Genomic DNA, 16,773 nt, shown 5'->3' on the forward strand with positions numbered 1-16,773 from the left:
TAGAGCCTCCAACGGTCTGGTCTTCTCGCGGAGCCACAACGAACCTCAAAAGCATTTCAAATGCATCAGTATTACCATCATCATCATGATCATCATTGCCATAGAGCTTGCTAACAAAGAGCAACAAATGTTTATGGAATGAATTTGCATTAATACTATCAACTATTGTTAAACTATTCTTATTTTTTAGGCTCGAAATATGGACCAAAATATCTACTTCCTAGCATCTATCCACCCACTTACCTACCTAGCTGAACTATTTCACAATCATACACTAAAAGCTGAACTAGGACACTTAACAGAATATGTCTTTTCCAGAGATAATAATGGCTCACTTGCTTCCTATATTTGTTTTTCCACTGCTTCTCCAAAGTTGTAGAATGGATTCAATACTTCTTCTTTTTTGGACCACCCAGTGTTAGCAAAAAGTCAGCCAGTTTTGGTGGTGTCCTAGCTTCATGAGAAAATACTGATTCACTCAGTTTGATAGTGGGGTTTTATTGCTTTAGGACAAGTGAATTATGCTTTATAAAGCTATATGCTATTCCCTCTCTATCGATGAAAGGAAAAAAATCAAGCCTTTTTAAAATCAAATCTGTTTATTGCCATTGATACTTTTTCAGCATCAAACTGTAAAGGCACAAGAGACCCAATGGTGAGTTTGGCTTGTAATCTAATTTGCCATTCCTGCTTTTCATTAGAAATGGGTAGGGCAGTTTAAAAAGTACCAGAGTATATTTCTGGCAAGTTCTTAGAAGGAATTCAATGTTTCTTAGGCAGTGACATAATAAACACTATGTTTAGAAGATAGGAAGAGCAACTATTATAACCTATGTTCTGTTAAAGTTAAAAAGAGATATTATGATTTAATATGTTCATATTAAAATGTTCTTGAAGTTCCGGTTGTGGCTCAGCGGTAACAAACCAGACTAGCATCCATGAGGATGTGGGTTCCATCCCTGGTCTTACTCAGGGAGTTAAGGATCTGGCATTGCCATGAGCTGTGTAGGTCACAGACGCAGCTCGGGTCTGGCTTTGCTGTGGCTGTGGTATAGGCCAGCAGCTGTAGCTTGGATTTGACCCCTAACCTGGGAACCTCCATATGCCAAGGGTGGTGGGTGCGGCCCCCCCAAAAAAATGCTCTTAAAGGGGATGTAACTCGGATATAAAATCCGCATTCTCTCAGAGTATATGATCAAGGTCTGCAGAAAGCATATTTTATTAGTATGTAATCAATAGGTATTTATTCTAATGCAATAATTTCTGCCAATATTTTTTAGTGTTTGTGAGCTAAAGGTAAAGCTGTTAAACCTGAATTTAATGACAATTAAACTAAAAGTTACTCTGGAAAATATCTGGAAAGCCAGCAATTTGAGAAGAGGTATTTAAATGCTTCACTCTAGTACTCAAAAGCCAAGTGAAATAAAGGAAAATAAATAGAGTAGGTGGGATCACACTGAAGACAAGCATGGGGGAGGCACGTGTGGTTGAAAAACATGTGAGGTACTAACAGAGACATTTTCCAAATACACCAAGAGTCTCAAAATTCCTGGTGCTTTTTTCCCCCTTTAGCTTCAAATTTATTGGCATAAATTAATCATAATAAGATCTATCTGTTTACTGTCTGCATCAAAATTCTTGGCTTTTAAAGCTTAAAAAGCTGCACCCTTGATGAATAACATGAAGATTTGGGATGAACACTTGGAAATGTGAGATATTTCGTCACTCCAGAGAGGATGTCTGAATGACTATCCCTCAGAAAGTACCCAAATAACAAATGCTGGCAAGGATGTGGAGAAAAGGCAACCCTCACATTCTGTTGGTGGGAATGTGAGTTGGTGCAGCCACTATGGAGAACAGTATGGAAGTTACTCAAAAAAACTAAAAATAGAACTTCCACATGATCCAGCAGTCCCACTCCTGGGTATATAGCCAAAAAAAAACCCCAAAAACAAAACAACTCCCCCCCGCCCCCCGCCAAAAAAAAAGTACTAATTTGAAAAGCTTCATGCACCCAATTGTTGACAGCAGCACTATTTACAATAGCCAAGATATGGAAACAACCTAAATGTCCATCAACAGAGGACTGAATAAAGATGTGATACACATATGTAGTGAAATACTATTCAGCTATTAAAAAAGGGACAAAAGTGTGCCATTTGCTGCAGTATTTATGGACTTGGAAGGTATTACACTAAGTGAAATAAGTTATAGAAACACAAATACCATATGATTCACTTATATGTGGAATATAAAAAGTACAATGAACTAGTGAATATACTAAAAAAAAAAAGAAAAGAAAAAGGCAGACTCACAGAACAAACTGGAGGTTACCATTGCGGAGAGGAAAGAGGAGGTGATACAGGAGTGGGGGAGAGGGAGGTACAAACTATTGGGTCTAAGATAGGCTCAAGGATGTCCAACATAGTGAATACAGTCAATATTGTGTAATAAATGTGAATGGAGTGTGACCTTTAAAATGTGTATGAAATTTTTAAGGATTTAAAAAAGAACCTCTGAGGAGAGGAAGAGGAAGAGTTCAGGTTAAAGGAGAATGAGAGACTTCAGGTGTTACTGTGAGACTCTGCCCTACACCAAGCTCCCGACACCCCCAACTCAGGCACATAAGATTGACTGACATCCCTTTATAGGGATGGGTATAGGGTCCTCTTTCCATGTGGATATTTGGGATAGCGGACAGTCCCATAGAAGTGCCTCTGGGCACAGTGACATGAGGCAATGGAATATAGCTATATGGGCTGTTAAAGAGGAAAGGACATGATGAGATTTCTGTATGCCTGGGGAGGCTCAGGAGAGAGAGAAAAAGAGAGAGTGCAATGTGGAAACTCCCGAAGGAGTTTTGCGATATTAAATATGTGGCAGTAGAGAACAGCGTGGACCAGGAGAGCCATGTCTCTCTCAGGTGATATCAGTATGAAGAAATCCTGGGACCCCAGGAGATCGCTGCACCAAGAGTGACAAAGCTGACCAACCTACTTGCCGATGAGCCATGACAACCGAGAGAACTCAAACGATTCCAGAGGAGGAACACGCAGGCTATGTCAGAGGGAGCAGAGGACATCCCCTCCCTTGCTGCAGTTTTGCAGAAGCCCCAAAGTTAAGACTCAGCTGGAAGGAGAAAGGCAAGAGGGAAAAACTCCTGAACTGGCTCAGTTTTCAAGAGTGAAGCAGTGCTTGAGACATTTCAGAGGTTGGGTTTGCGTGGAAGTACCCAGATGGAGTTTTCTGTCATTAGGGGGATTGGAGCCTCAAAGTAGAAATGATAGTAGTAGAAAAATAAAGAATTTTGTAAAAAATTTAATGGGCAGATAGTGGAATATTTTCTTTTTTACAAACACATTTTCTCTTCCTGATAGAACTTTGTGATACCTTGGAAAGTACGTAGAAACACATCTTTTGGAATCTTGCCATCCCCACCCTATTTAGAGGGAAAGGCAAAGGCTAGAGGTGAAGGGCAGGGTGGAGAGGTTATTTTATTTAATCCCTTTGTAACACAGCTTGAAGATATTTCCAGGTGACAAAGGCAAGGATAGCTTCAAACAGGAGACTAGTCTTCTCTCCAAATATAATTTCCATGAAGGCAGGTATTTTTTCTTTGGTCTACTTTTTCAATTCTTTAATTCTCCAAGTCTAGGACAGTTGCTTGGCAAGTAGTATACATTCAACCAATATTGTTCAATAAATAGCAGCCCATAATGCAGCTGTTGCTCGGGCCCAAAACCTCAGATTCACCCTTATCTCCTTTCTCTTCTTGTATATTACTTTAGACAGCTTCCTGACCCCAAGCCTAAGATGTTCTCATATTCTTTTCTCTAATACATCTTTTTTTTTTTTTGGTTGTTCTAGGGCTGAACCCATGGTATATGGAAGTTCCTAGGCTAAGGGTCGAATCAGAGCTGTAGCTGCCAGCCTATACCACAGCCACACAGAATACAAGCCACACTTGTGACCCATACCACAGCTCACGGCAACACCAGATCCCCAACCCACTGAGCAAGACCAGGGATCGAACCTGAGTCCTCGTGGATACTAGTCAGGTTCATTACTGCTGCAACAACATGGGAACTCCTAATACGTCTGTTTTTTAAAATTATTAAATCCATACATTTTTCTTTGACGTTGAGGTAGATATTCCCTTTATTTTTATTCAATTTGATAAGCAATTTTCCCCAAATCAATTATTGACCAATCTGTTCTTTCCCTGGTTAAACTCTCCTCATTCTGTGTTTTATTGACGTATTTGCCTTTTCTTGGCCAACACCATGTAGTTTTGGCTACTATACTTTCACAGTTTTTTTTTTTTTTCATATCTGGTAAGGAAGCTATAATATCCTTTTTGTTTTCTCTATTAAATTGTAGTTAACCTTGAAATTTCTCTTTTCCATTGGAGCTTCAGAGTCAGCTTATGAAATTCTTCATTATTTTTTTTCTATCTAACCATTTGATCCAACAATTCCACATCTAGAAATCTATCCCTAAGATACACCAGCAAAAATACCAGCCCCAGTAGAAATGACTGTCCTTAGAATCCTGACTGCTGTCTCCAAATATCATTTCCCACTGGAGGGAACCAAAAATTCTTGAAGAATTGATTCATTTCAGGTCTAGGCCAAGAAGCATACAATATGAGCTTAGAATAGCCCTGTCATGACAGAAAGCAAAAAAGCTCTTAAAGGTTATAAGGACACGTCAAGGAAAATTGGAAGCCAGTCTGAAGAAGCTCCTTCTGTCCTTCTGGCCAAATAAGGGCAATTTGAATATCAATAAAAATAATAATTGTGGGGTTCCCACTGTGGCACAGTGTGTTAAAGATACAAATGAAGGGAGTTCCCGTCGTGACTCAGTGGTTATCAAATCCAAGTAGGAACTATGAGGTTGCGGGTTCGATCCTTGGCCTCGCTCAATGGGTTAAGGATCCGGCGTTGCCAGGAGCTATGATGTAGGTCGCAGATGTGGCTCGGATCCTGCATTGCCATGGCTCTGGCGTAGGCTGGCAGCTATAGCTCCAATTAGACCCCTAGCCTGGGAAACTCCATATGCCGTGGGAGCAGTCCTAGAAAAGTCAAAAAGACAAAAAAAAAAAAAAAAGATACAACTGCAGCAGCTTGGGTTGCTGTGGAGATGCAGGTTTGAACCCTGGCCTGGCTCAGTGGGTTAAGGATCTGGTGTTGCTGCAGCTGTGGCAGAGATTGCATCTGTGGCTCCGATTTGATCCCTGGCCTGGGAACTTCCATATGCCATGGGTGTGGCCAAAATAATAATAATAATAATTGAAATTAATTTAAATGTATATGTATTGTGTATTTACATTTTCAGTTAGTACACACACCAGGGAGAAAAGCCCTATCAATATAAAAAAAATAAATGGAATAAACTGAAACACACATGCATTTTTTTAGTTCAGTGCCAACTCCAAGGAAAAATGCAATTATCTGTTAGGGACGGTATGAAGTGAGACATTATTTTGTCTTTAAAATTATACATCAAGTTTCAAAGGGTAATCCCTAGTTGTAGTACTCCAAGATGTGGTAAGTTACATTTGCACCATCCTTGCTCTCCATTAAGTGATGTTGTTCCCCTCTGAAATCACATCCTAACATCCAAGGACATTCCTCTAAGCTTCTGCTCATTTTCTTTACTCTCCCTTTTACAAGACTGTGGCAGTTAACTGTAAGCAAGACACTAAACAAGTGACAACTGTGATGGAAAGAAGAAGAGAAAAAAATGTAAATTGTCTTTTTTTTCAGTATGATATTCTGGACAGTGCTGGCACGGAGTATGTGTTCATAAATATTTATTCAATGAATGAATTAATGAATGAGTGGAGTGGATAAACTCTAGGATACTCTGCAGAGAGTCCCTTGAGTGTATTGGTCTTGAGTGAGCAATATGTATGGAATATGTGGAATGTGTGTGTATGCTGTATTTTGTAGAGTTATGCACAAAAAAGATAAAAGTTTTCTTTTTGCGCCTCGTTGTCCTTCTGACACGAACAAATACCATCCTGTAACATTAATCTTAGCTCCTGTCAATAACATTCCTTAACATCCGGGTTAGAATTTGCAGAGATTTCTGGCTGTGCTAGTCATTACATATAAAACACTTTAAGCTGTGATCCTCTTTTTCTTCTCTTCTTGCAGAGAACTGCTGAGTATTTACAGGAACCATTCTATCTGTTGGCAAGACAATATATTAAGCTTAAAATAGTAAGAAAAATTGCAGGACTAGTAGTCCAAGTAAAGAATTACACAAGATCTGGGTTTGGAATGCACTTTTAAGACAGAAGGGGAGTGGGTGATTTACTGAAAATAATTTACCCCCTCCCCCAATCTTTGTGCTTCATCATACTTGAATAAAAACATAATTCAATAAAAACATTTTTTTCATCCCACAGATCCAAGAAGTAAATAGATCTGTGGTAATGTTTGTGGAATGTGGTAGTGGACCAACTCTTGATCTTCCTTTTAGTGTTCCTGAAATAGTTTACATCATCTGCAATCCTTTGAAAGGCATTTAAGAAACAGAATTTTTTGGTCCAGAATACTGAATGAGGCAAACCCTTTGTGGCCAAAAAAGAAACTCCACATGGACTTTGCATAGCAAAAGGTTATCACCATCTGTATTGTATCAAGCCTCTGATTAGCTTGTATAAATATCTGGCGGGGAAGTCAGCTCTCCTTGTCCAGTAAGAGTCATTAGAATGATAAAAATGCAGGGTTGTGTAACATTGTTCTAACACCCGAGATCCATCACCATTTCACAAGACTGCAATCCCCCTCCCCGCCCCCTCCAAGTCAGGCCACAAGGAACAGTTTTGAAAAATGATCTTGAAAGAAAAAGAGAGATTACAGCAAAGCTGGCCTGGGGACAATATTTGCCCTTGGGCTTCATTAATTAAACTACTTGTAGATATAATACCAATTGCAGCACAATCTTAGCTGCAATTATCCATCATAACCAGTCTTGACTGAGGATGGTAACTAGAGAAACTCAGAAGCCACTTTTTTAAAAACTTGATTTTGTGATCTATTTTGTCACCTATTGTGATTCTATCAGAGCCATTTCCCTCCAGGGAGCAGAAAACTAGCAAACTGTGCCAGGATTTCACCTTGTTTTCCACATGTATTTTTTCCATGTTAGAAAACAAGACACCATAAGCTACTTATAATACTGTTCAAACGAGACACCATAAACTACTTATAATACTGTCATCATCCTTGAAATTCCAAAATTTCACCAAGCTTCGTCTGTTATTTGGTTAATATTTTTAATTTGAATATTCAAATAGTCTTCAGTTCAAAGAATGTTTATGGCTTTATATTTTTGAATATCTGAGAAAAGAAGTTATCTGTTGGTTCATCATTTTCTGGACAAGTCTATGCTTTTTTCATTTTTATCTCATCCTACTTCCTTTTGAATTTGGTGGAAAGGTCTCAAGCTTTTCTTCCATATCACTGGTTTTACATAGTGTTGTTTCTTTTCTCTTCTACTTCCAATTAAAAGTTATTTGCAATTAGAATCCTGGATCTAGAGATTATCATACTAAGTCAAGTGAGTCATAAAGAGAAAGACGAATACCATGCTATCACTTATATGAGGAATCTTAAAAAAGATACAAATGAACTTGCAAAGCAGAAATAGACTTACAGACATAGAAAACAAACTTTTGGTTACCAAAGGGGGAAAGAGGAAGGGATAAATTAGGAGTCTGGAATTAACAGATACAAAGTAATATATAAAAAGTATATATAAAATAGATAAATATATATAAAATAGATAAACAACAAGGTTGCAGTGTATAGCATAGGGAACAATATTCGATACTGTGTAATAACCTATAATGGAAAAGAATTTGAAAAAGAATAAATTATATATAATGGAATGACTTTGCTATACACCTGAAACTTACACGACACTATAAATCAATTACACTTAAATTTTTAAAAGGCACCTGAAAAATCACTTAAAAATTGGCACCTTAAAAAAAGAATTAATCCTGGCATTTATTTTCCTGGTTACAATATTTCTTTGTTTCACAGTTTTCTCTTGATTCCTTTCCGCTCCTCAGCCAATTTTGTTTTCTTTTCAGTCCTTTGTTTATCTTATTTCTCATCACCATTTCAGTGTTTTATTTACTTATGTAGAACACATGGAACAAACGCTTTCTAGGATTTAGTTCTGTTTTGCACAGTGAATTAATTCCTGAACTTTATCCATATCTTATATTCTATCTTTTTTTTTTAGCAAAAAAATTTCTAAGTCAGATAGAAGTTTTCGACCTTCTTTTTCCTCATCCATGAAGGAAGAGCTAAAACCAGTCAAAGTGTTTGCAGCAAACAATCCACAAGTGTGTAAAATGAGTGTTAGAATACATGGCTCTAAATTTTGCCATTATTATTATTATCAACAAAACAAACTGAAAACCTACCCAAGTGATCAGTGCGGAGGGTTAAAAAGAAGGGTTTCCACTGTGCCTGGAAATACTGGCACATCTAGATCAGCTCTATCCAATGGAACTTTCTGTGAGAACTGAAATGTTACCTACCTGCTCTTTTTCAATATAGCAACCAGGAGGCACTTGTGGCTGCTGAGCACTTGAAAGGAGAGGTTATTGCAATTAAGGAATTGAATTTGTAATTATATTTAATTTTAATTAATTTTAACTTAAATAGCCACATCTAGTTAGTGGCTACAATATTGGACCAAACAGGTCAAGCTAGATATAGACTCATCCCAGAAAGGAAAAACACAAGAAGTCTAAGCAGGCCCATAAAAGTATTCTGTAAACTCAAGAACTACAAAATCAACTTGGAAGATTTAGAAGACCACACAATTTAATACTGAAATAAAAAGAAAGTAAGCATAATAGAATGGTACTCACATCATCAGGATTTAGAAAGTCATAGCCTCTATGAAAACAGGAACTGAAAGCCACAGAGAGAGAACAGGCTAAGAAGAAAACAGAAGTGTGTAGGAGGAGAGGGATTTGATAAGAAAATAATGCTAGGAGACCAGAAAGGCAATGAAAGACCTAGAAATCCACCTTGGTGGTAGTGAGATAAGATGTCAGGAATCCAAACTAATACAGTTTAGTACAGATTTTAAAGTAGAAGGCTGATGACTAATCTCACTTATAAACCAGATGCACAATTCCAAATAAATACTTCCACCCTGAATTCAAATACTATGCAAAACACAGAAAGACAAATATCTCATGATTTCGTTTATACGTAGAATCTTAAACAAATGATACAAATAAACATATTTACAAAACAGAAATAGACTCACAGACATAGAAAACAAACTTATAGTTACCAAAGGGGAAAGGGAGGGAGGGATAAATTAGGAGTTAGGGATTAGCAAATACACACTACTGTACAGAAAACAGATAAACAACAGGGACCCACTGTATAGCACAGGGAATTACATTCAATATCTTATAATAAACTACAATGGGGGAGTTCACATTGTGGCTCATGGTTAATGAACCTAACTAGTATCCATGAGGACACAGGTTCAATCCCTGGCCTTGCTCAGTGAGTTAAGGATCCAGCGTGGCTGTGAGTTGTGTTGCAGATCGCAGACACAGCTTGGATCCTACGTTGCTGTGGCTGTGGAGTAGGCCAGCAGCTGTAGCTCCCATTCGAGTCCTAGCCTGGGAGCCTCCGTATACTGTGGGAGTGGCCCTAAAAAGACAAAAGACATTAAAAAAAAAACAACTATAATGGGGAATCTAAGACAGAATAGACAGATAGATAAATAGATCAATCGATCTACTTATGTATAAATGAACCACTTTGTTGTACACCTGAACATCGTAACTCAATTATAGTTCAATAAAAAAATAAAGATAAAGTGAACCTATATAAAAAATAATATTCATAAGATCTTCCTCCTTTACTCAATAAGTCTTTCTCCTCAAATGCAAAAATACATGAAAATTCTTTTGAAGCAATACAACACAATAATTGCAGCAATTAAAAGAAAACAATAAGCCAAGATACTAAAAAGGCATTTAGTGAAACTAGGTTCTGCTTTTTCTACAAATTAAAAATTAGAAATAAAAAGATACCTCAGTAATATTGACAGCATATCTATCTCAAAGCAACAACAAAAATCATGCTCAACTGTGAAAACCTAGCATATTTTCCAATTAGATAAGGAGCAAATCAGCAATTCTAAGTATTTTCACTCTGATTTAAAATTCTTTTGAAATTTCTAGCCAAGGCAATAAGGCAAAACCATAATGAGTATTGAATTTCTTAAAATCAAAAAATCAAAATTAGAAAGTAAAGAACTAGAAAATATTTTGATCATGTTTGTCGAATACAGTATTAAGGTCCTTAAAATATACAGAAATTTTATATATCTCTAAACGAAAAGAATGAGAAAAATAATTGAAACATGGGTGTTTTAACAAAACAAACACAGAAAAGGAGAGATCTATTTGTCAGAAAATGTGAAAAACATTTAACAATACTAACAACCAAAATAATGAAAATTAAATAATAGAAATACTATTTTTTCACTTCTCAAATGGTCAATCATTTTTTTTTTAAAGTTAAAAGCTGTATGAGTTCCCACTGTGCCATAGAGGGTTAAGGATCTGGTGCTGTTTCTGCAGGAGCTTGGGTTACCACTGAGGTGTGGGTTCAATCCCTGGCCAGGTGCTGAGGTATGGGTTTGATCCCTGGCTCAGCACTAAGGTGGGAGTTTGATCTCTGGCCAAGTGCTGAGGTGCAGGTTTGATCCTTGGCCTGGCTCAGTGAAAGGATCTTCCGTTGCCATAGCTGTGGCGTGGGTCACAGCTGCAGCTCAGATTTGATCCCTAGCTCAGGAACTTCCATATGCCGCAGGTGCAGCCAAAACAAACAAAACAACAACAACAACAACAACATTGTAAAACTTATTGGGAAATAGTTACTTTTATTGGGAATGCTACCTGGACTGATAATATTCAGGAGCGCCTTGTGACAAAGTGATCAGAGCCTCAAAAACTTTATGCGATAGGAACTACAATTCTACATCTAAGAATATCTTTAGGAAATAACCATGATATACCTTAAAAAAATGATCAAAAGAATGTATATTCTAGCATAATTTGTAATAATCAAAAATGGATACAAAATAAAATTCCAACAACACGTTACTGCTTAAATAAATTACACGGCAATCATAAAATATCCTCATAATAATATTAAATGTAAAAAGTAGGTAACCCCAAACAATGATTCCATTACATGCATGTGCATGCATGTGTGAATGTACTGCATGTGTGCACATATGTATATGTATGACTGACAGCACGTACATCAAAATGTTGAGTACCTCTTGGTGTAGTACATTTATGGGGTTGTATTAACCTCTGTTTTGTAGCTTTATATCATTCCCAAATTTTCTCTTTCTCCTTCTTCTATTCATCCCCTGGGGAATGTCATGTGAACTCAGGACTTTGAGTCTCACCTATAGATTAATGGCTTCTAAATCAATGCCAAATAAACTCAAATTTCTAATGTAAAGTTCTAGTGGCCTGTAGACACCTCTGCCAGAATGTGCCATATGCCTCTCAAACTCAATACATCCTGCCCCTGCACAAATAAGGGTTCCCTCCTCCTTTTTAAAAATATGTAAAATATGACAATTTAATCTATCCTACTTTACAAGTCTGCAATTGCAGAGTAATACATGGTGCCCTCTTTCTGATCCCTCACCTTTAGTAACCTGTTCAGACCTACACATTTCACCTCTGAATTACCTACCTGCCTCACAGTCCTATTGCCCTAGCCTTGGTTTAGGTATCAGATATTGATTCTGTCTGGATTATTGAAAAATAAAAGCTGTTTGAAGCATCTCCAGCTGAATCTGCTCTTCTTTCAAATCCATTGTCTGGCCTGTCATCCAAGTTATCTTTCTAAAACACTGATCTAATCATGTTTGAAATTTCCGTGGTTTTCCTTCTTTCTGCAAAATAAAGTTTTTTTACAAGTTATTTTCTTGTCTAGTCCTAAACAATTCCTCCAGTCACAAGCCTTACCAAATCTCTATCTCCTGCCTACTTCCCCAACCCACCTCTAACACCATATGCTTCCTGTATCATTCTATCTGGAGGTTTTGAAACATATCATGCTTTCCTATGTTTGCTCTGCCTGGAAATTAACAGCTCTTTCTTATCTCCCGCTATGTCTACCTCCACTTTTCACAGTTCTTCAAAATCCAGATCAAAGTTCATCTCATTGAAACTTTCCCAAACATTAAATCCACCTCAGTTCCCACCATGACATTCCTTTGTAGCAACTCTATCATAATCACAGATAACACTTATATCTGGCTGTGTCCCATACCAGTTAGCAAGATACTCTATGGCAATGGTGACTTATATTTTTATTCTACTCATGGTCAAAAAACAACTATGAAATAAGTAGATGAAAGACAAACAAGCAAATGCCTTAATTTTAACCAGTTCTGTGTCCAACATGCAGAATAAGCTAATAAATTCTAGGCTAACATTGTTGTTAAATTCTGTTCTATGATTGTGAAATGAAAAGTCTTATGAATGTTACAATTAAACTTATTTCACCAAAACTATATCGAGCTTCTACTATACACTAGGTACTACGCTAGGGATTTTTAATATACTGTTTGATGACACAACAGAACCATTCGCTAAAACACATAAGCCAAATGTAAAACAGTGACAAAAATGTAACTGGACAGAGTATTCTTTAGAAATTGAGCTTTCCTATTTATATTGCAACATCAAATCAATTATATTTAGTATCTCTTATTTATTTAAAGTATGTACTGAGTCTCCCTAGACTGAAATTCTAGAATGAAAAAAAAAAAAAAAAAGGTTGGCTAGAGTAACACTTAGGCTATTTATTACAGTCTAGTCAATCATAGAAGAACCAGGGGGTCAAAAAAGAACTTAATTTCAGATTTATGGTCACAGAGTTTTCCACCCACATACATGCTTTAGTTATTAAACACAGACAGAAAACATTCTGAAGTGGACCCACTGGGACAGCCCATCAAATTGGGAAATGGTGTGCACGGGAGTTGATGAGTAGCAGATTTAATCCAGACTGTAAAAAAAAAAAAAAAAGAATAAACACGCAAAAGACCAAACAATTTTCCAATAATGCAGAATTCCATTACCCATCCTATAAACAGGCCAAGAATAAAGAAAATCTGGATGGCAAAAAGTCAGCAGAATCTAAATGACGATAAAAGCAGGCTAAGTGCTGTGTCACTCTTAAACGGATAATTTACTACAAAACAATGAAGTCAAATGCAAATTTATGATTAATATTGTCATCAGCCAGTTTATAAAATGACTTCAGCTAACATGCTAAATGTTTATCCAACATGACTGAGTAGCAATTAGCCCATATGAGAGAGTCTATTCATGTGTCTCATATAAAGTGGTCAAAGGAGAAACTAGGATAATCTTGAATGATACTTGGGCATCGGTTTATGGTTTTACAGATGACTTAGGCAAAGAATACAGGGGCACTTATTTACTATGATAGAAAGAGCTATCATAGACCAATGAACAAAAACTCACTTGCAACATTCTCATTAAATTCAATAACAAGGCTAGAATGTCCCAACACTTCTATGGAGGAGGACTAGCTAATATACTGAGGTGAGAAATGGAAAAGCATAATAAAATTTTTTCATACTTCAAATGAAGGAGAATCAAATTAAAATGAAATATTGAAGGATGCTGAGGAAGAGGTATGCACAAAGATAAGTGGTTTTTTTAACCTTTTTTTTTTTTTTTTGGCTGCACCTGCAACATGCAGAAGCTCCCTGGCCAGGAAGTGAACCCAAGCCATAGCAGTGACAATGCTGAATCTCTAACTACTAGGTCACCAGGGAACTCAACGATAACTGCTTTAACTGCAAAGTTCCATGGTAACAATTGACCTGTTGTGATAAACTTCAAAGGTAATTTCAGGAGAATTTTATTGTATGGGTAAATTTTCATTATGCAGGTTTAAAAATCAAACTTATAATAGGTGCTTTTACTGTATTTATACATAACTACAGAGGGAAGGATCAAGATGGAAGAGGACTAAGACGTTGCGCTTACCTTCTCGAACAAACGTATCAAAAAAACACATCTGCATGTAAAATGATTCACACAGAACATCTACTGAATGCTGGCCGAAGAAAATAAACCTCCAAAAAGGGCAAGAAATTCCTGACATAACTGGGTAGAACAAAAGAGGGAGAGAGAAAGAATCAGGATGGGACTAGCATTCCTGAGAGGGAGCTGTGAAAGAGAAAAGGAACCCACACCCTGGGAAGCCACCTAACCTACTGGGAGATCAGCTGAGATGGAGGGACCTCAAAGTCACTGAGAAAAGTGCAGCAGCTGGACTAAGGAGGGAAAAGTAGAGTGAGAGCTGCACAGATCATTTGTACTACCACCCTGGACGCCACAGCCTGAGATGCTCTGGTGGGGGTGGGTGCTGAGACTCAGGCTCCGGAGGTCAGTTCCAGGGAGAAGACTATGGTTGGCTGTGTGGGGACAGCCTAAGGGGCAAAGGAGCAGTGTGCCACAGGTAGGGGAGCAGTGTGCTATGGGCTAGGAGTGGAATGCCATGGCGGAGTGTACCTGGGAGGAGGTCTGGGCCCGCAGAAGAAGCAAGGCATCATTGTTGGGGAGGATGAGAACAGGGGCATGTGGACCAACATAGGAATCTCCTTGCACATTTACATGGGCTCTTAGAGGGCGGGGCACCTTGGGTGCAGGTTACAGGTGGCCAGGCACTTCTTGTGTAGGCTAAGGGAAGCTGGGGGCTAACTGTGACGTAGTGCCTCTTGTATGATCTACAGGCTGCAGAGATGGACTGTGGTGGTCATCTAGGAGGCCAGAGGGAGGCATGGTCTGCCACCACTGGGAGCCTGTGAGTGGGCTTCACCTGTGGCTCCACACACCTCAGGGGTTGGCAAAAAAAAAAAAAAAAGGGTGTGTTGGAACTGGGCACCACACATTGTTGTTCTCCCCCCACTGGGAACACACCTGCCCTGCTGCTGCCACTTCCAAATGCTCTGGGCAGTGCCCAGACACTTGATCACTGTCCCTTCCCAAGACCCTGTAACTAGGAACAGCCTGAGCAGCACCTCCTGTGTGGCCTAAGAAGGACAGGGTGCGTCTTGCATGGTCTACAGGTGGTGAGGGCAAACCACCACAGTTATCTCTAACTCCAGAGGTGGGCATGGCCCGCCAGCACTAGAGGTCCATGAACAGGCACCACTTGTGGCCCCAATCATATCAGAGGGCACCACAGAGGAGGGCACTGAAACTGAACACCACCAGTTGTTGCTCTCACTCTCCTGGGAGCATACCTGCCCTGCTGCTGCCACTGCCAAACACTCTGGGCAGTTGCCACATGCTCGATTACTGTCACTTCCCAGGAACTCACAACTAGGAGTAGCCTATGCAGCACCTCCTGTGTGGGCTAAGTGGGACAGGGTGCTTCTTGTGTGGTCTGCAGGTGGCAGAGGAAAACCACTCCAATTAGCACTGACTCCAAAGGTGGGCATACCACTAGGGGTCCCTGAACAGGCACTACTTGTGACCCCAATCAGAGGAGGGCACTGCAATCAAACGCTACTGCTTTTGTTCTCACATCCCAGGGAACTCACACACCCTGCCATTGCCACTGCCAAATACTCTGGGCACCTTGAAAATCTGCCTGAGGCACATTATCACTTCCCAGGGCCCTGAAACTAGGAGTAGCCTCTCCCACCTTCCTGCAGGTCCTTGCTGCTATTAAGAGTCCAGCAACCAGGCACTGACTACTAGCCCGACCCATTGCCTCCTTCTCCCTGGAAACATACTCAGAACCCTGGGGATAACAGCTAGCTCACACCAAAGAAAGAGACAGCAAATATCCAAACTCCCACGCCAAAAATAAATAGTAATACCCCACGAAATACAAAGAGGTGCTCTTGCATAGAAGTAGCCTTACAAGACTACAGTTTGGTTTCCTTAATCTCTCAGAAAAATAAAAACATAAGCAAGATGAAGAAGCTCAGGAACAATTCCCAGTTAAAAGAACAGGAGAATTCACCTGAAGCAGCAAACACTGAAATAGACCTCTGCAGTCTGACAGACATTGAGTTCAAAAGGGAGACAGGGAAAATGCTGAAGGAATTAAAGCTGAATATAAAGGAATTAATAGTGGATATGAAAAGTAATGCAGATTCTTTAGAAAGGAAATAGAAAATATAAGGAGGAAGATAGAAAAATTAGAAAATTCATTTGCAGAGATGCAAACTGAGCTAAGGGCACTAAAGAGCAGAATGAATAATGCAGAGGAATGAGTTAGTGACTTGGAAGATAGAATAATGGAAATCACCCAGTCAGGAGAACAGACAGAAAACCAAATGAAAAAACATGAAAGCAATATAAGAGATCTATGGGATAATATAAAGCAGGCCAATCTATGCATAATAGGAATTCCAGAAGGAGAAGAAAAAGAAAAGGGGATTGAAAATATATTTGAAGAAATTATGTCTGAAAACTTTCCAAATCTGAAGGAAACTAATATCAAGATACAGGAAGCACAGAGGTTGAACCAAAATAGCCTCACACCAAGACATATTATAATAAAAATGGCAAAAGATAAAGAGAAGATTCTAAAGGCAGCAAGAAAAAACAAAGTGTTAATTATACAGGAACCCCCATAAGGCTATCAGCTGATTTCTCTACAGAAACACTGCAGGCCAGAAAAGAGT

The 16,773-nt window shown here is 38.7% G+C and overlaps 1 protein-coding gene across 1 annotated transcript in view; it reads right to left on the minus strand.

Moving 5' to 3' along the window:
- SVEP1 (sushi, von Willebrand factor type A, EGF and pentraxin domain containing 1) overlaps positions 1–16,773 on the minus strand; it is a 198,303-nt gene that overhangs the window by 158,971 nt on the left and 22,559 nt on the right. The gene's annotated exons all lie outside the window — the stretch shown is intronic.

This window comes from Phacochoerus africanus, chromosome 2 (genome assembly GCF_016906955.1).
Source record: "Phacochoerus africanus isolate WHEZ1 chromosome 2, ROS_Pafr_v1, whole genome shotgun sequence".
Classification (NCBI taxonomy): domain Eukaryota; kingdom Metazoa; phylum Chordata; class Mammalia; order Artiodactyla; family Suidae; genus Phacochoerus; species Phacochoerus africanus.